Consider the following 24971-nt stretch of genomic DNA (forward strand, 5'->3'; position numbering starts at 1 on the left):
TTCAGGCCGTGTTGTGACTTTGTGGGGAAGCAAATTGGTGGCAAGTGCCCTTGTCAGTACCTCGAATGTCCACCCGCTTTGCAACAAGAACAGCTTGGCGTAGGATATGAAAATCTCCAACCGTTGGGTTGCGACTTCGCCAGCAGCACGTACAACGCCCACGCAACGTTAAGTACTACCTCTAATGAATCAGGTATTGGAAGACTTCGCTGATTACGCTTCTGTTTCCCTGGTGTCCTGACTAAAACCTATTGTATCGAGCAAGGAGTATTTCCTTCACAGTGAGGTCTCTGACCTGTCAGAGCCCCACAGGGACAAAGGATCTTAAGATACATCCTTGGAAGGATTACCACGGAAGAAGCCACATGCCCCAAAGTTGGCTTTGGGGGTGAGTCTAGGGACAGTGTACTAACCCAAGAATGACTTCCATCTCAAATGTTTCAGGTGGGCAAGAAAGTGTGTGGTGCATTTTAATACAGGATTTTAGTTCAGGGCTATGCTCTCAAAGCTGAGCTTTGAGAGCTTTGGAAACTGGTTGACCTCTCCAAGCTTCAGTTCCCTGAAAGTTGAGTCAAGAATAGTACGCGCACCTCACCAGCTCCTTAGGAGGACTAATGAGTTAATCCGTGTGAACCGCTTCCATCCAGTGCCTGCATGTGGGGGGTGGGGCGGTCACCTGGTGAATTGGGGTTCCCCTGTTATTGCAGGAACTGTAACAGGATGCACCTACCCTTTTGCTAGCTGGCTTCATTAACCACGCATGCTAGCTAATTTTTGCTGTTTTACTCAGAATGCACTCTGAAATGGCAAAATATGCAAACTCAGGTCCAGATCAGTACCAACACAAGGCATATATATCTTGGAGTTCCCCTGTCAGTAGCTTCCACAGAAATCTCCCAGCGTTCGCTGCTTTTTTTTTTTCTTCTTAACTTCCTCAAATCACCTCTCACTTCTCTTTTGTTGCGAGTCCGTCCTGTCTCACCAGGCTTGTTTGTAAGAGAGTTTTTTTTTTTTTTTTTTTTTTTAGTGTGGGGGATTGTGATTGATAGCACATTCTTTAGCTGTGAGCAAACCCCAACTCGAGTCATCTAGTGAGAGGAACATCTCAATTGACATCCACTCTAAAGGGTGCCCCTTGGCAAATCTGTCTCCAGATTGTTAGGTTTCATAGTTACCGTCAATTTTCAGCCTATCCACATAAATAGGAGACTGTCTGGGTAGATAACAGAAAATTACAGATTTTGAAATTGCGGCTAATCCATGCAGCAGAAGGAAGCCGAGTTCCTCTGTGGACTTAGGGATGGTGCCAAGAGTGTTAAACGAATTTAGCCCCTCCCCCGCCACATAAACTCCTTTTCATGGACATGCGATATATTCTGTCTCCTGTCAAGTCTACTTTTCCAATAAGACTGTGGCTCCTGGATTCCAATAAAAACACAAATCGCAAAGCTGGACTCTGTCATCTGCCTGGGCTTCTCTGAGGCATTGAGCTGACCACATAATGAAGCCATGGCACTTGATACTTTCCAGTGAAGACAATCCACGCGGCCTGCTTCATTGCCGCTCCAGACAGCCTCAGCGCATAGCAGGGGACAGTGGCGTGGCTGAGGAGGCCTAGTCAGAAGTGGCACCCCAAGCCCAATAGCCATGTCTACTTCACAGTTTACTCTCCCTCTCAACACTCATTACAGCCTGAATGCATACAGGTCCGATCTGTTCTTCCCCTGAGTGTTTGCAGAAAGCTATTCAGTCCTACTACTAATACCCTGAAGATTGACCGGAGCTCCAGTTGAGAAATATCACCTCACACCAAGCAATTTTAGGAGATGTTTTTTCATTAAAAAAATAGTTATCACTGAAACCTGCTCTTTTATTTATTTTTATTTTTTTTTCGGAGCTGGGGGCTGAACCCAGGGTCTTGCGCTTGCTAGGCAAGCGCTCTACCCCTGAGCTAAATCTCCAACCCCCTGCTCTTTTATTTTAATATTAAATAGCGTTTCCCATGAGTTTGTTAGTAGATCTCATGAGATCATAAGTCAGATATTTATAGAGAAGTTCTTGGCTCTGAACTGAGGAAATAGAATATTGTAGAACTACACACATGAAAACACCAGATGGGGACAAGTGAGTAAATAAACAAATATTGTCCACTTATGTAGTACATCATCTACGCTCTGAGGGAGTTTGTATATGCATTCAATGACTTGCCCATGAATTTCCACTATTACACACACACACACACACACACACACACACACTTACACACATACACTCACACATTCCAATAGGAGTAAAAGAAAAAACACTTGGGAATTTTTATAAGTAGGTTTTCTATTCCTTGAATCCATTAATGATGCTTAGGATAGGAAAAAAAAACAACTCAGAAGGAAAAAATTTTGAATAACATGAATTAAGTTGAATTTGGTCACAAAGACGGATAATTTACCTCAGCTATTCAATTCATTCTTTCTCTCTTCTTCCCCACTTATCATTATATTTCCAGTCTGTCTCCCAGCTCATGTTAATTCTGTGGCAGGCTTTAAAGAGTAACATTGATTTTTTTTTTTCTAGTTCCATTCATTTACCTGCAAATTTCATGATGTCATTTTTTTAAACAGCTGAGTAATATTCCGTTGTGTAAATGTACCACATTTTCTTCACCCATTCATCTGCTGAGGAACAGCTAAATCATTTCCAGTTCTTGGCTATTATGAACAGAGTGGCAATGAATATGGTTGCGCAAGTGTCCCTGAGATAGGATACATGGCTAAGAGTAGCATTGCTGGCTCTCGAGGCAGATTACTTTTCCATCTTTCTCAGGAGCTAGCACACTGATTTCCATAATGGCTGTACTAGCTTTCTTAACATGATTTTCGAGAGTATAATTCATGTCAATGTTTCTAAAGGCCAACTGTTACAAAAACCTTAATAATTATTTTAGAACTCCAGTGTAAATATTTCTCTTTTAAACTAGCCTAAAGTGTATTTGCAAATTGATTTACAAACATTTATTTTAGCATTATGTATAGGGGAACACCACAAAAATGTATATAGTGACTATAAGACGCTGGGTAGACCAAAGGAAAACAAGTCACATATATTATTGAAGTTAAAACAGAGACGGAGAGGGAGAGGGAGAGGGAGAGGGAGAGGGAGAGGGAGAGGGAGAGGGAGAGGGAGAGGGAGAGGGAGAGGGAGAGGGAGAGGGAGAGGGAGAGGGAGAGGGAGAGAGGAAATAATAGGCTAGGGTGATACACTGACTGCTCTTCCATAGGATCCAGGTTCAATTCCCAGCACCCACATGGGGCTCGCCATAGCCTGTAACTCCAGTCCAGGGGGATTCAATACTACTTCTGACTTTTATAGACACCAAACATGCCCTAGTACACAGATATACATACAGGCAAAATGTCTATACCCATAAAGTAAACAACTTTTTAATTAAAAAGTGAAATAATACTTGTGATCTTTAGCTCAGCTTATTTAAATGTATCTATAATTTGTGCAAATAAAAATCCAAAGGATATATACCAGGAAAGCTGTCATGGTCATGATTCAAAAGTTGTACTGTGCTGCTCTTTGGAGTCTCATTCTCATCCTGTGTTTTCCCAGTGAGCATGACCCTCTATGACAGAAACAAAATAACAGACATCATGTGGTTTATTGAATAATATTCAACTAACCAAGTGTATGTTTGTTTACTTATGTGACTGAAAACAATAACCCATGGCTTTTATTGATTCTCACAAAATTTGCTCAATTGATTGAATACACAGAATTAAGCAACTCTAATAATTTAGGTGTAATTATAGGTTTTCATTTTTTACAATTTCCTCTATGAATTAATACAGATTCTGATAGAGTCATTCCATATATCATTCTTAAAAGCATGCATACATATTTTTTCCTGCTAACCTAGGAAATATTTTTCCAGAACTAAAAGGCTATCCATGTAATTTCATTTTCTAATAAGAATACATAAATTAGCACTCAGTGTAGTGGCATATGGCTTTAAAACCAGCATTCAGGTACCAGAGGCAGGTGGATCTCCTTGATGTGTATGGAGTTCCAGTCTAGACAAGGGCAGCATAGAAAAAAATACATATATAGTTTAGGATCTAAATCATTTGCATAATTCATATAATATAATTCAATTCTATTTATGGAAAGTACGGTTTTTGAGAGCAGCCTTTCAAAGGTTACTGTGTCCTTCCCAGCACTGTCCTTGTGAAAGATGCTGCCATATTAAATGTGTGCTTTAGTGAAGGATAGCGCTCCCCAGAGGAGCAGAAACAGGCTGGTTCCTGCAGAGGTTTGTGCTATAAGTTTAGCTGCTAGCTGGTCCTGTGGTCCAGGAAGAAAACTTACTCTATCTGCAAACAAAGCCACCTGCCTGTCCTCTATTACTACAACCAACATCAATTTATGTCTTGCCAGCCAATAGCAGCCCTAGGATAAACATTGATTTTTTTATGACCAGTGACAGTATATATGTGCTTTCCAGTCACCGTGACCCCTCCCCATATGTGTGTGTGTGTGTGTGTGTGTGTGTGTGTGTGTGTGTGTAGACCCCAAGGTGGTCAACGTTTAGCTCCAAATGTTCTACAGGAAGTGTCCACCTTGTTGTTTAGCTTTGAGACAGGGTCCCTCACTGGTTATGGTGCCCGGCCAGCAACCTCCCGGTCTCTCTGCCTTGGAGTACGAAAGCCTGCCATCGTGCCCGGTTCTCCTTGGAACTCAGGTCAAGCTGAGCTCCCTATGCTCGCACAGTGTCTCAGTGCTGTTTCCTGTTGCTTTGGGAAAACAACCTATCAAAGGTGACTTAGGGGATATAACGTGTGTGTCTTTGTTCACCAGTCTAGGTTGCAGTGCATCACGGAGGAGAGATTACGGCGACCGGAACTCAGAGAAGCTCATTACACTCATAGTCACGAGCAGAGAGAGAGTTAACACACGCAAGATTACGGGTGCTTGTTCCTCCTTGTTTCATCAAACCAGAATGTGACAAGCAGTGCTGTCACAATGGGGGGGGGGCTTCCCCATTCCATAAACATAACAGTCTTCCTTCCTTCTCTATTGCTGTCACAATGGGGGAGGCTTCCCCATTCCATAAACATAATAGTCTTCCTTCCTTCTCTATTGCTGTCACAATGGGGGAGGCTTCCCCATTCCATAAACATAATAGTCTTCCTTCCTTCTCTATTGCTGTCACAATGGGGGAGGCTTCCCCATTCCATAAACATAATAGTCTTCCTTCCTTCTCTATTGCTGTCACAATGGGGGGGCTTCCCCATTCCATAAACATAATAGTCTTCCTTCCTTCTCTATTGCTGTCACAATGGGGGAGGCTTTCCCATTCCATAAACATAATAGTCTTCCTTCCTTCTCTATTGCTGTCACAATGGGGGAGGCTTCCCCATTCCATAAACATAATAGTCTTCCTTCCTTCTCTATTGCTGTCACAATGGGGGAGGCTTCCCCATTCCATAAACATAATAGTCTTCCTTCCTTCTCTATTGCTGTCACAATGGGGGAGGCTTCCCCATTCCATAAACATAATAGTCTTCCTTCCTTCTCTATTGCTGTCACAATGGGGGAGGCTTCCCCATTCCATAAACATAATAGTCTTCCTTCTCTATTGCTGTCACAATGGGGGAGGCTTCCCCCATTCCATAAACATAATAGTCTTCCTTCCTTCTCTATTGCTGTCACAATGGGGGAGGCTTCCCCATTCCATAAACATAATAGTCTTCCTTCCTTCTCTATTGCTGTCACAATGGGGGAGGCTTCCCCATTCCATAAACATAATAGTCTTCCTTCCTTCTCTATTGCTGTCACAATGGGGGAGGCTTCCCCATTCCATAAACATAATAGTCTTCCTTCCTTCTCTATTGCTGTCACAATGGGGGGGCTTCCCCATTCCATAAACATAATAGTCTTCCTTCCTTCTCTATTGCTGTCAAGATGCCACGACCAAGACAGCTTGCAGAAGAAAGAGTTTATTGGGACTCACACTTTCAGAAGGTGAATCCACAACCATCGTGGCAGGGAACATGGCAGCAGGCAGGCAGGCAGGCAGGCAGGCATGGCAGTGGAGTAGAAGCTAAGAGCTTCCAACTTTATTTACAAGCTCAGAGCAGAAAAAGATTGAGGGTTAAATGGGAGGAGCAAAGGCTTTTAAAACCTTGAAGCCTAAGCCCAGAGACACACCTCCTACAAGGACAAGACTACTAATCCTTCCCAAACAGTTCCATTGATCAGGGACCTGGCATTCAAATATATGAACCCATGGGGGAACCATCCTCATTCAAACAACCACAATAATCAAGTCAGTTCTCCATGGACATGGCCATACACCAACTTGATTAGAGAATCCCTCATAGACTCTTTCCAGGGGGGCATTTCAGAGGGCATCAGATCACCAACACTAATCCTCATGCACGGAAAGCATTTGACTGACCAAGCCCTGTTGCTGTAAAATTATATGAAAAAAAAAGCAAAAATAGCTTTCTTTTACCCTCACTAGGTCTGGCACCACAGTGCCCTAAGATATCTGCCCTAAGATATCTGATGGATATCTTCATCTCAGTCAGCAAAGCGTCTCACCAACTCTGCTCCATTCCCATATCATACTGCCCACACTGCTAATGGTTTCTCTCTGAGCCTGACAACAATGTCTCTACCCATCTAGTTCCCAAGGCAGGTTGCCACCATGCCAGAAACATACATCCCAATTCCATGGTGGCTTAGTGTCTCTGGCTACCACATACTCTCTTAAAAAAATCGCCACATGAAAGAACACGCAACACAATAACCTCTGATCCAATTGATACGATATAATTGCCTGCCTAAACACACAAAGCCCTGTACACATCAATCCCTTAAGAATATTCACAACAACCTGTAAATGTACAGAGAGGAATCTTAACATCAGCCTCCATGTTCTCTCTGCTGATTCTCTGCCTCCTCTGTTCTCCTCCGCTCTCTAAAACTTTTCTCCCGCCCATCCTTCCTTCTTGACCAATAACAGGCCTCGTTCTATCTTGTATCTGCCTTCACCTGTTTGACATCCTACAAAGCCCTCATTCTTCCTTCCATCCACTCAGCCCCCATGTCAGCCACTACTGCTCACGTTGTTTAGCATTTAAGCGCCACTACTGCTCACATTGTTTAGAATTTAAGCAAATGTTGCCTATAATCTAGCAACAGTATTGATTTCCTTCTGACGAAAGGCTCAACAGAAGCTGTGTGTAATCAAAATGTAAACTCCTAGTGACTTGGAAAGAGAACATTCTCAACAACAGGAGGCAGAGCAGATTGCAATACGGGAAAATTAATATTCATTAGCAAGGGTAGTCTCAGCTCTGGCTGAAAGGTAAAGAGAAACCTTGTGAATGGATACAAAATGTCTTCAGACCTAGGTCTGCTATAGGGCTGCTACAGTAGCTTTGTATTAAAACCTGTCAAAAGTTATGACAGTCAAACTTGGTCTGTGCGATTTCAATGAAGCCTCTTTTTTCTTTTTCTTTTCTTATTTCATCTCCATTGAGGAGAAATAAATGAGTGACTGTAACAAATGTGGATCTGTGCTGGGAAAGGTTTGAAGTGAAAGCCGATTGGGCTAAATTTCTTTTTTTTTTTTAATTGCATGTTTTAAGTACTTTATTTCCAAACTTTCCCCAAATGGTAATTGGCCTTGGCACATTCATTTGTATTTCAAGACACTTTTATTTTCATTTCTCTTCTTTACAATATGAGTCTGAGACAGAGAAGACAATGTCAATATTTAAGGTGGCAGAGAAAGCGTCTGGCATTCGTTGCCACACACGGATACTAGCTGACTGTGCCATTGCTTATAATTAGCATACATTCCTATGAATCATGTATTGTATTCCCAATGCATGGAAACAAGACAGAAACTCTTGATTACTGCAGCTAAATTGTTATCAGCACATTTCAGCGTTCTAGTTAATCATGGTAACTCAACATGTCATCTTTTGAGTATCAAATTGAGCGCTTCAAATGCTTGGGCTAATCCCTTCAAGATAACCCTTTTAGCTGCCCACCGGTGAGCTTGGAAGACTCCCTGTCCTCTCTAGATGGATCCTCTCTAGATGGAATGTCATACTTCTAATTTGTTAGTATAATTTGAGGATGACATTTATCTCCTGGTGCCTGACCCTTTCTTGATGTTACCTTCACTTTTTATCAAACCATAAACATTTTAAGGTGACCTTGGGAAGGAGGAGATTTTGTAAAGAGCAAATATGTATCTTTTTTTTTTCCTCTAGAAAATTTTAAATTCTCCTCTCCCTGTATCGCTTTCCGTGCCTCACAGGCCATAGGACTCTGACCTCTTTTTCTAGAAATGGCTAGTGTCAGAAAAAAACAAACCAAACGAACAAACACGAACCCCACAGAGGCCATTTGACGTTATATACTAAGGTTCTTACCTGTTTTGCTTGATCCTCCTGGGACACTGTCTCTCCACATAGTCCATTCTGATCTCAAACTCGCAATCTTCCTACCTTAGCTTCTGTCACATTTTGTTCATTTGACTTTGGAAGATTCTCACAGTTTTTGAGTTCTCTGTGAACTTAAAAGTAGTGTGTGTGTGTGTGTGTGTGTGTGTGTGTGTGTGTGTGTGTGTGTAAAATATATGTGAAAATATATTAGGTAACCAGGACACTGAAATTAATTCCTTTCGATGATTTAAGGTCCTAGGCCTCAGGTCTTAAGCTACCTTAAAACCTCTAATCATAAGCATTTTAGGAATGGTGTTTGCATTCCTTAGTGGGTAAATATCTTTCAACCCTGGGCAGATCTAAGCTTAGAAAAAGTTAGAATATATGTGAGGTAGCAAGATGGCTCATGAGATAAGGACACGTGCTGTCAAGCCTGAAGACCTGAACTCAGTACCAGGACCCACACAGTGGGAGGAGAAAACAGACTCCCTCAAGTTGACCTAAAACTTCTATTCTTGTGCCATGCATATGCATACACACACACACACACACACACACACACACACACACACACACACACACACATTACACACAGAGAGTAAATTTTAAAACAATCACTACACATTTGGCATTTGAAAATCACTTATTAATTATTATTTTGTGTGGCCATGTGTATAGAGCTCAGGAGATAACTTCCTAGAGTCAGTTCTTTCCTTCTACCCTTATGTGGACTCCAGGAATCAAACTCAAGCCACAGATCTGTTTAGCAAGTGCCTTTAACCCACCAAATCCTCTTGCTGGCCATGATACTTAAAGAAAAAAAAAGACAAACATGTCTTAAATGCGTGTTAATGCATTTAATGATATCACAACATTAACACTTCTCTGAGAATTTTTCCCTCTTGCTTGAATTAGTTCAAATATATTATAACAGAATCTGTTCTTTCTCCAAGTCAACTAAAATTATTTTAACTAAAATATATATATCCATTTATGGATGTGAGAAATACTTCCTAAGTCCTTGAAAAGAGCACATATGTTCTAGTTCTAGGTGCCTCTGAAGGAGACTGGATTGAAGATGGGCCATCTTTAATGTGGAAACATTGTAGTATTTCATTCAGAATGCCATAGTGGGGACAGTACCTCAAGGAGGAACTGGTTAGAGTGGGAGAAGAACAGGGAAATGGTGGGAGCCTGGAGACAGTAGTGTCTGGGACCCAAGAGAAGAGGGGAAGGCCATGTCAGATTTGGTCCAGAGCCCGAGATCAGAGCTCACAAGAGATCACCAGGGTTTGCTTCTTACTGTTATTTTTCCAGAATAACGTTTTTTTTTTTGCCTTGCATAAATGGCCCCCATTAGCCCATAGAGAGTGACACTGTTTGGTGGTGTCGTCTTATTGGAATAGGTGTGGAGTTGTCAGAGGAAGTTATCACTTCCTTTTCCTGCTGCCTTTGGATCAAGATGTAGAACTCTCACCAGCTTGTCTAGCACCATGTCTGTCTGCACAAGCCATCGAGCTTACCACCATGATGATAAGCCAGCCCCAATTAAATGTTTTCTTTTAAAAGGGTTGTTGTGGTCAGGTCATGGTGTCTTACAGCAATAAAAACCCTGATGGAGACAAATGTCAGATCACTCAGTTCTGAAGTCACTGAAAGTCATGTGGTCCAATGAGTTAGCAGGTAATAAAGGGAGGGTAGCTGGTTGCGAAGCAAAGATCACTGTACAAAATACTCCCCCACCTCCTCAGTCTGGCCTTGAGTTTAAGACCTTCCTGCCTGTGCCTCTCAGATGGTGGGATTGAAGATGTTCACCGCCATGTTAAAACTAGTGTGGAAGTGACTTGACTTGAGTTAGTTATGTGTTAGGAGTGAACTGACTCATTAAATATGAAGGAAAGGAAAATAGATGTGCTTGCTCCATGCCCCAGGGCACCTAAAAGTTTTGACACAATTATTGTTGTGGTCTACAGGTTTATGCCTCCCAAATTCACATATTAATATCTCAACCTTCAAGGCTATTCAGCAAAACGGCCTTCGGGAAGTGAACGAGTCATGAGGGAAGAGCCAACATGGGTAAATATTACATCCTTGGCATGATGTCCAAGGGACACTGTTCATGCCTGACATCTTTTGAGGACATAGGAAAGACACACTCCATGAGAAATGGAGACCTCACATCCCTAGACAATGAATTCACCCTCGGGCTGCATTTCCCAGCTTCCATAACTGTGAGAAATGAATCTTGGTAGTCTATAAACCATCTTGTTCCTAACATCTTGTTGTTGCAGCTTGAGGTAAGTACCAATCCACATAACCAGTGAGTGTGTTAACACCACTCTTACTGCTGTGGTAAGAGTCTATCAGCCTGGTGACAAGTACAGTATTAATGATCCCTGTCAATCCAGCACTGATTGGACCACCCATAGAGACTTATATTCCTCTTAGGGTGTCCTGCTTAAAGTGTATAGATGTCTTGGGAGCCATTCAGAAAAAAACCCACCAAAATTATACAGATCCAAAGTCATATCATATGATGTCTGACTATAAACGAAAACAAACGAATTATTTAGCTGGAGAAAAACAGATTTGAAAAGAAGTAATACTTTATACCTTCTAACCTATGCTGTACAACATGGATAGATTCTGTCAATGCCTTGAAGACCACTCTTAGGCTGTGGCCCAAACAAAGAATTCTGGGGAGCTTAGAAAAATAGGGAGAGCTTTTCCTCACGATATGAGGGGTGACATGCTGCAGTACACAGGCAGTGACCTCCATAGAAGCTAAATGAGATGGCTTCAGCCAGAACGAGAACGTATACAAAGCAAGAGAATTCATGTCTAGTAGCCAACAGGATCGAGGGTAGGTCAAGGTCACGTCCATTTCTACCCCGGGAAGATGATGTTTTTGGTGGCTGAAGTGTCCAGGGTACCACTAATTGAAGTCAGCCAAGTATGGTGGCAAGAGCTTGAAATCCCAGCTCTTGGGTGGAGGTGGGAGGATCGGGAGATCAAGGGCTTCCTCAGATACACGGAAAGTGTGAGGCCGGTCTGGGCTACACAAAACGTCACCTCAAGAAAACAATAAATCAATAAACCAAGGGGAATAGGAATCCTGTCTGTTCGGCGGAAACTTTAAGAAGATAGATTTTTTTTTGTGTGTGACCTCGTTCACTTTATCTAAAAATATCTACATCTGCACTTGATATTAGCCAAATGGCCAAGAAGTGGTCTATATATAGATATGTAACATGTTTGTAATTTTAAAAAAAAATTCAAAAAGTGCAGAGGCATAAAAAAAAACGAAAATAGGGTTGCAGATGTCCCTGAAGGGCAGGAGACTTATTTGTGTGTAAGAGGCCTTGGGTTTGACCCCTAAAACCGCAGAAAAATATATGAACAAAATAATAGAAAAAAATAGTTCTTTTTTTTTCTTTTTTTCGGAGCTGGGGACTGAACCCAGGGCCTTGCGCTTGCTAGGCAAGCGCTCTACCACTGAGCTAAATCCCCAGCCCCAAAAAATAGTTCTTTAATGGTACGCTAATATTTATTTCTTAACAATAAGAAACTCCTTTCTCCTGTTCCATCAAACCTGGCACCCTTTGACAAGACTCTTTTTATTCACATTTGAAAGCTTACAACAAGTGGTCTTGGGCTGGATAGTGACAATGTGACACAAGCTAGACAAATTTGGGAAGAAGGAACGTCCACTGAGAAAATGTCCCTTCAGATAGGCCTGTGTGGGCAAGCTTGTGATACATTTTCTTGATTGAAGACTGACATAAAAGGCCGAGCTCACTGTGGGCCATAAAGGCCATACCTGGGGTTATAAGAAAAGGGGTGGAGGAGGCAGTTAGGAACAAGCTAGAAAGTCTCACTCTTTCATGGCCTCTACTCCAGTTCTTCCTTTTTTCCCCCTTCTGCTCAGGTTCTTACTTCCAGAATCCTGTCATGAGTTCCTCCATTGCCTTCCCTTACTGGTGGACTGCAAAACTGAAGTGTAAACAAAACGAACCTTTCCTCCCCAAATTGCCATTCATCATCTGTGGCTCCAAGAAGGCACAGAGACACTAAGAAAGATACATTGTTACTTATCCAAATTCAGAACCAATGTGTGGAACGTAGAGTCAGAATGCCCAAGTCAAAAGATCAATTTGATTACTGTATAACTTCAGTAAAATGTGTCCTGGGCCCTAGTTGTGCTTGGCTAGGATAGCCCTACTTGGGGAGCAGACACGTGCTCACTGGGAACATAGACGGCTACAGCTTTTCTCCTACGAGGGTCCATTTAAGAGAGGTGGGAGGAGCGTGATTTCTGTTGGCTGCGAGTCTATAGCCAGAGAGAAAATACAGCTGAGTTTGTGTGTTCACTTCTCCAAAACTGATAGTCTGATCCGCTTCACTTGAGAGTGGTGCTTCTTTACTGCAATCAGTTAGAAGGGTTAGGACTCCTTCCACATTATCCGGACAGTCCAAAGACTGGAATGACAGGGGTCAAGAAGGTAGCAATGCCTAGGGAAGTGTCTGAAAGGAAACAAAGGAACGGAGCAACTGTTCCCATCGCCCTTTCCAGTCTTGCAAAACTACTGTTGTTTGCTATGAGTTGGAATTCATTCCTCTAGGCTTCCCCTCTTCTTTACAAAGGAGGTCAACTTGTTATGCTTTTCATAGCAAAATCAGAATAATGTGTAAATTACATGTATGTGTGTATAAACACGCACATGCATGCACATGTTCGTGGTGCTAGGTATCAAACTCAGTTTCGAATGCACAAATGATGCACGATAAACTTGTAGTGTGTGTGTGTGTGTGTGTCTGTGTGTCTGTGTCTGTGTCTCTGTCTGTGTGTCTCTGTCTGTGTGTCTGTCTCTGTGTGTGTCTCTGTGTGTGTCTATGTGTATGTATGTGGGTGTCTATGTGTGTGTCTGTCTGTGTGTCTGTCCCTGTGTGTTTGTCTCTGTGTGTGTGTCTATGTGTGTGTCTGTGTGTGTATCCATGTGTGTATGTGTGTCTGTGTATCTGTGTCTGTGTGTCTGTGTGTGTCTCTGTGTGTGTACAGAACTTTATTTGCTTATTTATTTTTAATTTTTTTAAAAAATGCTGGATATAGGAACTTAGGGCTCTGTGCACACAAGGCAAGCATTCTCCCACTGATTTACTTGATGCCTGGGCCAAACTATTCTTTTTTAGTGGTTCTTAGGATTCAATGAGTTAACTTTCCCTAATAACAGTCATTTTTGCTCTTGATACTTTTGTACTGTTAGAAATAACCATGCACTGGGCATCACCATTGTCTAAAGAGAGATATGAGTGTTGTTGCTTCAAGCACAGTGGGCTGATTATTGCCCAACATCTTTTAACCTAGGCTGGGTGGTGGCACTGTGCAACTGAAGCTGCAGAAGGCTGTGCGGCTTGCACTGATGGTAGACTCTGACAGCAAGGGAACTGCTTGGCTTCAGATCTTCCCAGCCTGGAAAAAAAAACCTAGACTTGCCCCGCCCCACACATCTGTTTAAGTTGCTAACAAATTTCTCAGGACCAGACCCTGTCCCCTTCACATCTGTGTTGCCTTACCGACTCAGCAGGGCACTTCCTGACTGAAATTTCCAAGAAGCCCGGGGAAGAAATTGAAGTCAGCTCATGACCTTTGAACTGGACATTTAAACTCTATTACCTTCTCTGGGGCATTGTTCACAGCTCATCTGCTGACCAGGCCGCTAAGATAAGAAGACATCCAGCCCACTTTTTTTTTTTTTTACCACCAATCATTAGTATCACCTTTTGTTTCTAGAGGATGGACGTGTGACTGTTTATGATCTCCTCCAAGTGAACATTTCCCCTTTTTCTTTGTGAGCCCTCATTGAAGGCTTCTAAAACGTTAACCAGTTAGCCCTTAAAGGATTATGCTTTTTATAGTGGTTAAAAAGCAATGATGGCTGATCCTGCTGCTAAATGACTGAGGTTTGCCGGTTTTGAAAGAAAGTTTGTGAGCGTTAAACATTTCAGTTTAGAAATACTTTCATACCTGCAGGAGAACCACCTGAACAGTGTCCCCATATACTCTGCCTCCGTTTTTGTTCATACTAATTTCAGCGAGAAAACTGTTTTGATCAGAACAATCTGGATAGTGTGCACGTCTTTCTAAATGGTCTAAAGTCTAAATTCCCATAAGACACTTCTGATCAGAGTTGAAGAACTAAATTCTGAATGTCCAAATATGGTAGGATTGGATTCTTTACATTAGAGGGAACATAAAGCGTCTTATTAATAAGTCTGTGTGGATTATATACCTAAATGACACCATCGTTGGCATATTAAGTCAGTGGGAGTTAGGAATATTCCTAGTCAATCCAAACCCAGGATCTGACAGACTCTAAAGCCTCACACACTGACCTGTGGCCTGGGTCTGATGTCTACATATACACACATTTTGTCATTCAACATCGGCAAACCAAAATCCGACTCCTTCTGTCTGGTATTCCATATGAAGGACACCCAACCTGCACTAGCACTGACTTCCTTGAGATATTCTTAATTTGAAGTGGAAACCATATGCAAGGCTATGTTGCATTTCTATTGAAGAGGACTGCCCAAGACGATCAGTTACAAAATTTAGACGGTGGTAAAATATCTCATTAAAGTACCAGGATCTAAACTAGCACACAGATCCAAAGCCTAAGCTTTTCACAGACAACGACTGTGTTATGCTTCTTTTAAAGTCCATTTAAAGCAGATTTAAAAATAATAAAATCTAATCTTAAAACTGAGTGCAGTGCAATAACCTTGGAACTCATTGAAAGTTAGAAGCCAGCTGTGGGCTACGTGTGCATTTGAAACCAATCTAGGCCGCATAGGGCATTGCAGCCAGAAAAAAAAAAGTTCAATCTTATACAAAGAAAAACATAAAACAGTCTTGGCAAGATGGCTTAGTAGGAAAGGTCCCTGGCTTAGATGGAATCTTCTGGCTTAGACGGAATGAGAAAGGGTGCTCAAAGTTTGTCCTCTGTCTTCTACTTGAACATGTCGGTGTGCGCACAAACGCAACATGAGTCGAAATGTAATTTAAAAAACTATGTGGAAAGAAGTCCTGAAAAACACCAAGAGGACTGGAAAGGAGTGTAAACACACACTTTTATTTTTAAATCTCAAAATTATCAAGATGAGTTATCGGTTCCCTATCGTAAGTCACTTTAATGAAATCCCCACCCCACCCCCCCATAAAAGCACCCCTCCTTTTTTTTTCAGGAACTAAAAAAGAAAAACTGATGTGAAATAAGTTCGTGGAGAAAAATAAATATACCAGAATGCGCTGGAAAACATGACAAATAGCTAGAAGGGCCTAGTTAACATCAACTTTTAAAATATACTTTAAGACTTCTATGATTAAAACTGCACAATGCTAACACAACCAACCAGAGGGAGCCCTGAACCCTGTGAGCCTCAGCTAAAGTTTCAAAGAGAAGGAAACCTAACTGTCCTTTTGTGAGGATGGTGGACTTTCCAATCCTAAGTAATGTCAAGACAAGTAGGTGGCTATTTGGACAGTGGTGAAATTAGATTCATTCCTCATACAAGAAGAGCAAACCCAGGCTCAACTCTGAACACCAGAGAAAAGGAAGGGAGAGACAGACAGACTGACCCAGAGACAGAGACGTACAGAGAAAAAGCTTTAAGCCAGCGGTTCTCAACCCTTTAATACAGTTCCTCGTGTTGTGGTGACCCCCAACCATTGAATTATTTTCGTCGCTACTTCATAACTGTGATTTTGGTACTGTTATGAACTGAAATGTAAATATTTTTGGAGATAAAGATTTGCCAAATGGGTTGAGACCCCCCAGGTAGAGAACTGGTGCTCTAGACAAATCAGAGATAAAAAGCGTAAACACAACGAAAGAGTACAAGTACTGGAAGGCCAACACAAGGTGATTCAACTCTAAAGACACTATAGGAAAAGCCTCTTTATGTGACTCAAAACCCAGATGGAAAGATGGACAAGTGCTCTCCCAAAGCCCAGGTTCCTTCTGTACCGTTATTCTTGTTGGTCAATTACACGGCCTTTTCTACCTGGTCCAGGACTCCTCCTTATATCACCTTGAAGGCTACAAGACGGAACTTCTCTTTAGGAAAGTCACTAGTGCCTCTCATTCTCTAGCTCATTTCTCATTGGCTAGCATTTAATCATAGTATATTCAACTGAAAATACGGCTACAGAATGCAGTACCCGGGCTACCAACCACATGAATCCTGCGCCAGTTTCTCTCACAATGATGGAAAGAGGCAAGAGCTCCTTCTTCACAGTCTCTCCTTCTGACGTCATGAAGGCCCCGCCCACCCCATAGCCTGTTGACCTCCCCAAGGCTCACTTCCTCATATCGTAGCATTGGGAATTAGGTTTCAAAATCTTATTATAACATCAGTGTTTCTTTTTCAAACTAGAAAGATCAGCCACAGTTGTCTCTAACCCCATAGGGTTCTTCTGGGGGTATCTGCCAATAGCAGAAGGAAATGCACAACAGATGAAAATGACAATATGAAAATCTGTATGCTAAAAAACTATTTCTGAAAGGCAGAGCGAGAGGAGGTTTGTATTCTAAGGGCTGCTGTCAGTCAAGGATATAAAGTAGCGATCTGGCTATGCGCAGGAGAGAAGGATGATAATAAGGTTGAAAGCAGAGAGAAATAAAGTTGTTTTAAGAAATTAGAGGGGTTTTAGGGGTTGGGGATTTGGCTCAGTGGTAGAGCGCTTACCTAGGAAGCGCAAGGTCCTGGGTTCGGTCCCCAGTCCCGGGGGGGAAAAAAAAGAAATTAGAGGGTTTTTTTCCTTTCTTCTTTTGGACTTATTTCCCAGGGGAGCATTCATTCCCATCCAGTACTTGTTCATCAGTATTTTTTTTTCAGATGGGTCCAATGGTACACACTGGGCCCTCACAGGTCCTGCTTGAATGGGCTTCATCATTCCAAGCTCCCTTGTTCCTCACTTGATTCATCTGTAGCATTTATTTGAGTCTTAGGCAATGCATCAGTCTATTTCTGTTAGGAATATTATATCTTCTTAGAAGCAGTAGGGTGTGTCATTAAGTTTTATTTTCCACAGTTCTTAACTAAATCTTAACTTTTTAATAGACTCTAACATGTGTTTGTTGCTTTGGTGTGTGTGTGTGTGTGTGTGTGTGTGTGTGTTTAATCTCCAACTATTTTTTTCAACTGTGGATAAGAAATTTATTCAATTCTTTCATACAACGCCTCACCAATATTAAGCATGCTGAGTGAGACAGTCTGGGCACTACTAGAAACTGGGGCTCATAAAGGAACGCCCTGATTTGGGCAGAACCTGCTGGGCAAGTGGATGGCCTCCAGAGCTTCTGAAGAACCAGCATTCACCCTCTCCTGCCCGGGAGAGCAGAAAGCTGCGAGTACCGACTTGTAGGCTAGAGAGGGACTGGAAGAAATGGGCCACAGTTCACCTTCTGTGTACCGGAGCCAGGAATTTCTCTAAACCTTGGTTTGTCCTTGGTTACCAGGGGTTGTGGGGCTCCAAATATTTGAAGGAGCAGAAGAATCAAGACAGTACCCAGAATTCCTCCCATTGCCTAATTCACACCGCAGGGCTCACCCCCGCAAGTTTGTAAAGGATTCATCCCCCTCTCTCCCTCCCTCCCCCTCCCTCTCCCTCCCGTTTTTTTGGGGCTCTTCCCCTCTGCCCTCCCTCCCTCCCTCCCCCTTCCCCTCCCCCTGCCCTTGTGTTAATTCTCTCAGAATTCTTCAGTGAGGTTTCTCCTGGCAGCTTACCCTACTGTTTGTTCCTTCTGAAAAGCAGTTTTGCTTCATTAAAATGTGGTGAAAGCAACATCACATTTAATTGAATGAAAACTGAAACCCGGGCGTGTTAAGTGGGTTGCTGCCTCGAAGGAAGAATGACAATAAGGAAGGAGACTACAAAGAATATGGAGCTGGCGACTTCTGATTCCCTAACGCCCCGGAGGCCCTGCTGTCTGAAGCGCCACAGGAAGACCCACATCCACACACCCAGAAACCACGGGTTTTCCAGCCCCCTCCAGACTCAAGGAATCAAAGTCCACATTTCTGCAAGAGTGCTTGACAAGCCACAGAGGTGATCTGGGCCGACTGGAATCATGAACGACTTCAAAGGACCTTGCACTTTGCCCTGGGGAACCTGTTAAGACTTCCTCTCTTCTCCCCTCCCTGCCCTCCCTTCTCCTTTCCCCTCCTCTCTCTTCCCTTCACTGCGTCTTTCATCTCCTCCCCCATTCCCCGTATCCTCCTCTTCCCTCCCTTCCTCTTTCTTTTCTCCTTCACTTCTTTCATCCCCTCCCCTCTTTCCCCTCCCCTCTTTCCCCTCCCCTCTTTTCCGCTCCCTTTCTTCCTCTCGCTCTCTAGCTCTCTACTGTGTTCTTAGTTACTCTTGTAGAACATAAAGGGTAGCTTTAGGCTGAGCTCAGCAATTATCCCAGATCAGTGCTGTGATATGTAGAAACCTCTCACCAGTTTAAAAAAAAAATATATGTATTGGGACACTTGATCATAGCGAGAAAAATAATCTACTTTATAAATAAGAAAAATGGGGCTCTCAAAAATTAAGGAATGTATCTAATCTACGACTGCCAACCGCCCCACCCCCACCATCACCCCCTACCCCAGCCCCTACCCCCATCATCACCTTAAAATACACATATTATATATATATTTTTCTATATACTGTAGACTATAGTACTATGGACTGACTACAACATTCATTCCCTCCATTTTTTTTTTAAATCAAAGCCACAGAAATGCTTGAGATAATAATAGGTCAAAAGTGTATATTGAGCTAGGGATGGTGATTCATCCCTGTAAGCCCAGGACTTGGGGAGATGAGGCAGAATTGCTGAGAGTTCCATACCAGCCTGAACTACATACCGTGTTGTAGTCCAGCTGGGAGATTCTGTCTCACAAAAATCAAAACCCAAACTAAAACAGGACAAAGCCCATGTGTGCCATCACCTAACCGTGCCCGAGGTAAGGTCCGTGTTCATCTCTTTCTCTGCTTCTCTTTTCCACTGACGGTTTGCACACTTATTTTACCCCTCAACATTACCATGCTCCTCTTAGAATGCAATCCCCTTTTATAAGACTACAGAATCATCATTACATCTGGGAAATAAAACACTCAAATATCATCCAGTGTACTGGTCACGTTCAAATGCCCCTCGTTGTCCCCTGGATATTGTTCAAGCTGGTTTTGTTTTTCTTCGGCGCTCAGGGTCTAAGTGTTTGGTGATAAATCTCGTAACTTTATTTCGGCGACCGCAAAGCATTTCCTCTGCATCCTACCCCCTCCCCCACTCCTGCTCTCATGGCTTCTCGTCCTGTAGACTATATATATATATATATATATGTATATATATATATATGTGTGTGTGTATATATATATATATATATATATATATATATATATATATATATATCACGGTCTAGATTTTATGGCTTTTTTTTTTCATAATTCGTTCCAGACCTATACTTGTTTAAAACTGAAGCCGCTTTGGTAGGAGTTGCTATCATGAGATAAGCGTTTGGAGTTAAATGTTGCATTTTAAGTCTCTCCCTAGGCTAAGTGAAGTGATCTGAGACCTGGTTGAGTAAATTACTCCTTGGCACCAGTCAAAGGCCGCCCACCTAATTCCACAAGTGATGCTTTTTGGAACTCGGCCATGCTTGTCGATTTACATATTTTAGTGTTACTTGCTGTCTCCTGCTGTGAAGGCACATTTGTGTAGGTGGTCTGTGAAGCCTAGAATATCTACTCTCTGGCTTGTCAGAAGACGAAATTACAGCTTTACACAGCTTGGGTTTTAACCGTGGTTCTAGAACCTAGCAATGCTTCATTCTATAAAATAGAACAAGTGTTTAACGAACCAGTCAATGATGCTTAGGTGGAAACGGACTTCGAAAGAACACAGAAAGACAATGAAGATTGGATTGGTGGTTTCAGCTTCCCCTCCTCTTACATCAACTAGAAGGAATTTCCTTACTTTGGGGCTAAACTTGAGTGTCTCAAGCTTGCACCTCTCACGTCCTCTCACCTCTCACCCCTCTCCTCGCACCTTCTGGCTCCTTGTTTCACTTCACATCCATGGGGCAGAATCCTGTGTGAGTTTATTTTGTTCACTCTGTTGGGTCTACTGTGGGAGCTTAGGCCAAACCAAAGCCCTCTTATAGTTTTATTTATCACTCTTCTATATAGCAGATTTCCTGACCCCTAGCCAGATTCAGAAGGCAAAACTATTCTTTTCTGCTTCGGCCTTTGGCTAAGGCGTCTGTGTCACAGAGCACCGCGGTTTAACAGTGGGAAGGAAAAAGACCTGCATTTATCAAGACCACTCATCTCGATTTTTAAAATGTCTTCTCTTTAACAATTTCTTTAATGGCTTTACCTTACCCACTTGGATTTAATCCAAATACTTAGACTTGAACTTCAAGGGAAGGCTCTTTATAAACTGCTCCACCATTTCATTTGGAAGATATAAGATTGGCTTCCTGTATTCTCGTTCGAGTGTGAAAACAAGACCTGCAAACAACCAAAACAAGAACAGAAATCAAAGTGTGGATTATCATCTAAGGAAAGGAAGGGAGCCGGCAGAGGGGGTGGGGAAAATAAAAGCAGAGTACAGTGATGCACATGCATAAAACGTCATAATGAAAATCATTTGTATGCCAACCTTACAAATCAACACATAAATAATGAGATGAAGCAGGTCCCCCCCCCCACACACACACAGCTGTCACAAGGACTCCAAGTCACTCCGGTCCAGGTGGAACCCTGCTGCTTTACTGAGAGTAAATATTTAACTTTGATCCCTTTATGTTTTAACACAAGTCTGAACTCGTTCCTCTTCCTTCAAAAGTTGGGTGTGTGGGCAGTGGTGACGGACACCTGGAATCTCAGCTCTTGGCAGGCTGAGGAAACCGGCTTGTAAATTCAAGACCAGTCTAGACTACTTAGCAAGTTTCAGGGTAGCCTGAGCTGCATGGAGAGACTCAGTTTCCATAAATTGATAGATGATAGATTGATAGATGACAGATAGATGACAGATGGATAGATGATGGATAGAGAGAGATAGAGGAAGGATAGATAGATAGATAGATAGATAGATAGATAGATAGATAGAGAGACAGATAGATAGATTTTATATATATATATATACACACATACTTACTATCCTCTATCACAGGACATGATTCAATATGTCACTCTTTGACCTTATGGAGCACGTTAGATTTCCAGAAGTCAAGAAGAGTATCTGTCCTCACAACACAGTACCTTGCACATAATTATCTTGGGATGAATATGTGCTTCAGTAACTATAAAAGTTGTTTGAAGTAGGTTTTTAGATTTCCGAAGCTATTGGTATAAATATTATTACATTATGAACGCTGAGAAGTTTCATAAGGTCTTTCTTTTACATGTATTATATAGTGTTTTTATTTCTGAAGAAGATTTTGCACTGAAATATACCATGTGTAGGGTAGAGAAAGCCTCAGACTGTGAGAGCTACTCTGCATAGACATCTGTCAAGGGTCCATGACAATAATGTGTTAAGAACATCTACAGTGCAACAAGAGAAATATACATGCTCCAAACTGAAAGCACAAACAAAAGATTTAAACGGGCACATCACCGTAGAAATATCCAGATGACCAGCAAAGATATTAATAGGCACTCAACAGCTTTAGTCACCAGGGAAACCCAAAGCCACAGTGAGACATTGCTACACATCCATAAGCATGGGAGCTGATGAGGACAAGGGGCAACGGGAATGCTCACACATCGCTCGTGGAGTGGAAATAGGCGGAGTCCTGTTAGAAAACTGGCCACATCTATGAACTCTAAACATATGCTGTGGTGGTTTGAATAGGAATGACCCCCATAGAGTTATGTGTTTGAATGCTTGACCCAAAGAGAGTGGCACTAACAGGAGGTATGTGGCCTGGCTGGAGGAAGTGTGTCATTGTTGGGGTGGGCTTTGATGTCTAAGAAGCTCCAGTCAGCTCTCTCCATGTTGCCTGCGGGTCAAGATGTAGAACCCTCAGCTCCTTCTCCAGCACCATGTCTGCCGGCACACTGCCATGTTTCCTGCCTTGATGATAATGGTCCGAACTGTAAGCCAGCCCCAGTTAAATATGTTCCTTTATAAAAATTGCCATGGTCATGTGTCTCTCCATAGCGATAGAAACTCTAACTAAGATACAAGCCCAATCTAGCCCAATCACCCCTTTCCTAGACATGGTTGAAGAAATGTGAAAATCCAGGTGTAGCAACATAGCCTATGACCTCAGCACTCGGGAGGCTGAGCCAGGAGGATCACTACACTTATGGGTAGTCAGGACTACATAGCAAGACATGAGACATACAACAGCACCGTTTGTAACAACTGCAGAACTAGACATAGTCTCAAAGCCCAGGAACAGAATGGTCACCTATGTTTTGAACATTCATAAACTAGACTACTATTCCACAATGAAAAGAATAGATACTCACAACCCACAGATGACTCACACGGACATGACACTGACTAAAAGGGGTGAGAGGGCCCGTGTGATAGAACATGCCTCTGACACCCACACACGGAGTTAACGTCTGACCTATGTGTGTCAAGGTCAGTTTGGTCTGAATAGTCAAGTCCCAGGCCTGCCAGGGTGATATGGTGAGACCCTGTATAAAAACTAAGTGAAAAATTAACGCACATTTAATGACTACACTTATATGAGTTTCAAGACGTACAAAATTAATCTGTGATATTGGAAGTTAGTCTAACAGTCACCTTTCAGGGAGGGTTGGCTGGGTGGGGTTTGAAAGAAATCTTTGAGAGTACTGGAAATGGACTTTGGACATTTCTCAGTGAAGACATGTCAACGTTCATTAAGTTATATACTCAAGACTGCTGTGCTAGGCATATTATACATTTATTATTATTATGAATGAAAAATGTAAGAATAATAATCTGGGACAGGCTTAGATGGCATTGGCAGGCCACCAAATTCAGGCTGTGGCAGGATCCTGTTAACCTATAAACAGGAATTATCACAGTATTCTGTATTATGAAGATTAAATATGTGAACAGAGAACAAAAAAATACATAGTATTTCCTAAGAAATATTAATATGTAGTGATACTACTGAAAAATACACCGGAGTGATAGTTCTAGTCACAGTGGCCAATTTACAATCTAATGGTCAATTCTGCTTTTTTTTTTTTTAAGAAAACAAAACAGAACGTGATTTTCATCTACCACTTGATTTTCTTAAAAATGCATGTATTTTAAAACTATCAAGGAATATAGCGCGGCAGCAGATCCCTTAACCTAGCATGCTCAAAACTTTGAGATCATTTTCCAATATCGAACCAAACAGCAACAACAGCAACAACAAAACCAAAACCAACAACAAGAAAGGGGAAAAAATCATTTAAAAATGTTTATTTTTAATTTTAAAATAATTTTAAAATGCACTGAAACTTTACTTAATAATATTTTCAAGACTATCACCGTGGCCACCTGGATGGCTCAGTGTGTGAAGGCGCTTGCGGCCAAGCGTGAAGACCTAAGATCGATCCTGGAGACTACTAGGTGAACGGCCAACTCTCACAGTTGTCCTCTGACTTCGGCATGTGTCTTGGCACGTACCTCCCCTTTCCTCAAATAAAGAAATGCAACTTTTAAAATCGAATAGAACAATAAGAACAAAAAACAAACGAATAAACTTCAGCATTTGTTTAGATTTTATAAAATAAATGCCTGCTAGCCAGGCATGGGGGGAGGGGAGGGGTGGCGCATACCTTTAATCCCAGCATTCAGGATTCAGAGTCCAGCAGATCTTATGAGTTCAAGGCCCGGCTGAGCTACAGAGTGAATTCCATGAGAGTTAAAGCCACATAGTGAGATACTGTCTTATAATAAATAAAATAAAAAAATATAAATAAAATAAGTGACCCCCCCACCCTTGGGAGCTGACCACCAGTGGGAGGTTCATCGACACTTGCAATCAATTTTTCAGAGGTGAAAACTGAATGTTCTGAGGTTCTGAAGACAATTGGTAGCAGGCAATGAGTGCACACCAGCCAAGGACCAACTAATTACAGCTCTCTGATGGGGAAGCATCTCCCCCGATAGAGTCACAAGTTGCTTTTTTGTCCTTTGCCTAATCCAGTCTCTTTACCATCACTCCTGCTCCACCAAGACATTTGGCAAAATCAGTACTAGGAGGTACCCAACTGCAGGCGCACAGCCGGGCTTTGTCTCCTCTCAGATAAACACAATCTGAACAATAAGACATTGTCTGAGGGTGAAGGGGGCGGGGCCGCATGGGGGCGGGGAGGGCACGTGGCAGGGACGGGGATGTGGTGGTGGGGGGCAGCATAGAGCAGCAGGGGAGGGGGGTGGATAGGGACAGGTAGGAGGGCTGGTTAGTCTAATTGTCCTTTCTGACTAGTTACTGGCTTTATAAGGCTTA

At 42.3% G+C, this 24971-nt stretch overlaps 1 long non-coding RNA gene across 1 annotated transcript; it reads right to left on the bottom strand.

Moving 5' to 3' along the window:
• Positions 1-23914: 23914 nt before the first annotated feature.
• Positions 23915-24710, bottom strand: LOC108352846 (uncharacterized). The gene is made up of 2 exons (XR_005493035.2): positions 24298-24710; positions 23915-24155 (listed from the first exon to the last, which is right to left on the bottom strand). It is a non-coding gene; the product is annotated as an uncharacterized LOC108352846 (long non-coding RNA).
• Positions 24711-24971: the final 261 nt, after the last annotated feature.

The sequence above is a fragment of the Rattus norvegicus genome, chromosome 14 (genome assembly GCF_036323735.1).
Source record: "Rattus norvegicus strain BN/NHsdMcwi chromosome 14, GRCr8, whole genome shotgun sequence".
Lineage (NCBI taxonomy): Eukaryota > Metazoa > Chordata > Mammalia > Rodentia > Muridae > Rattus > Rattus norvegicus.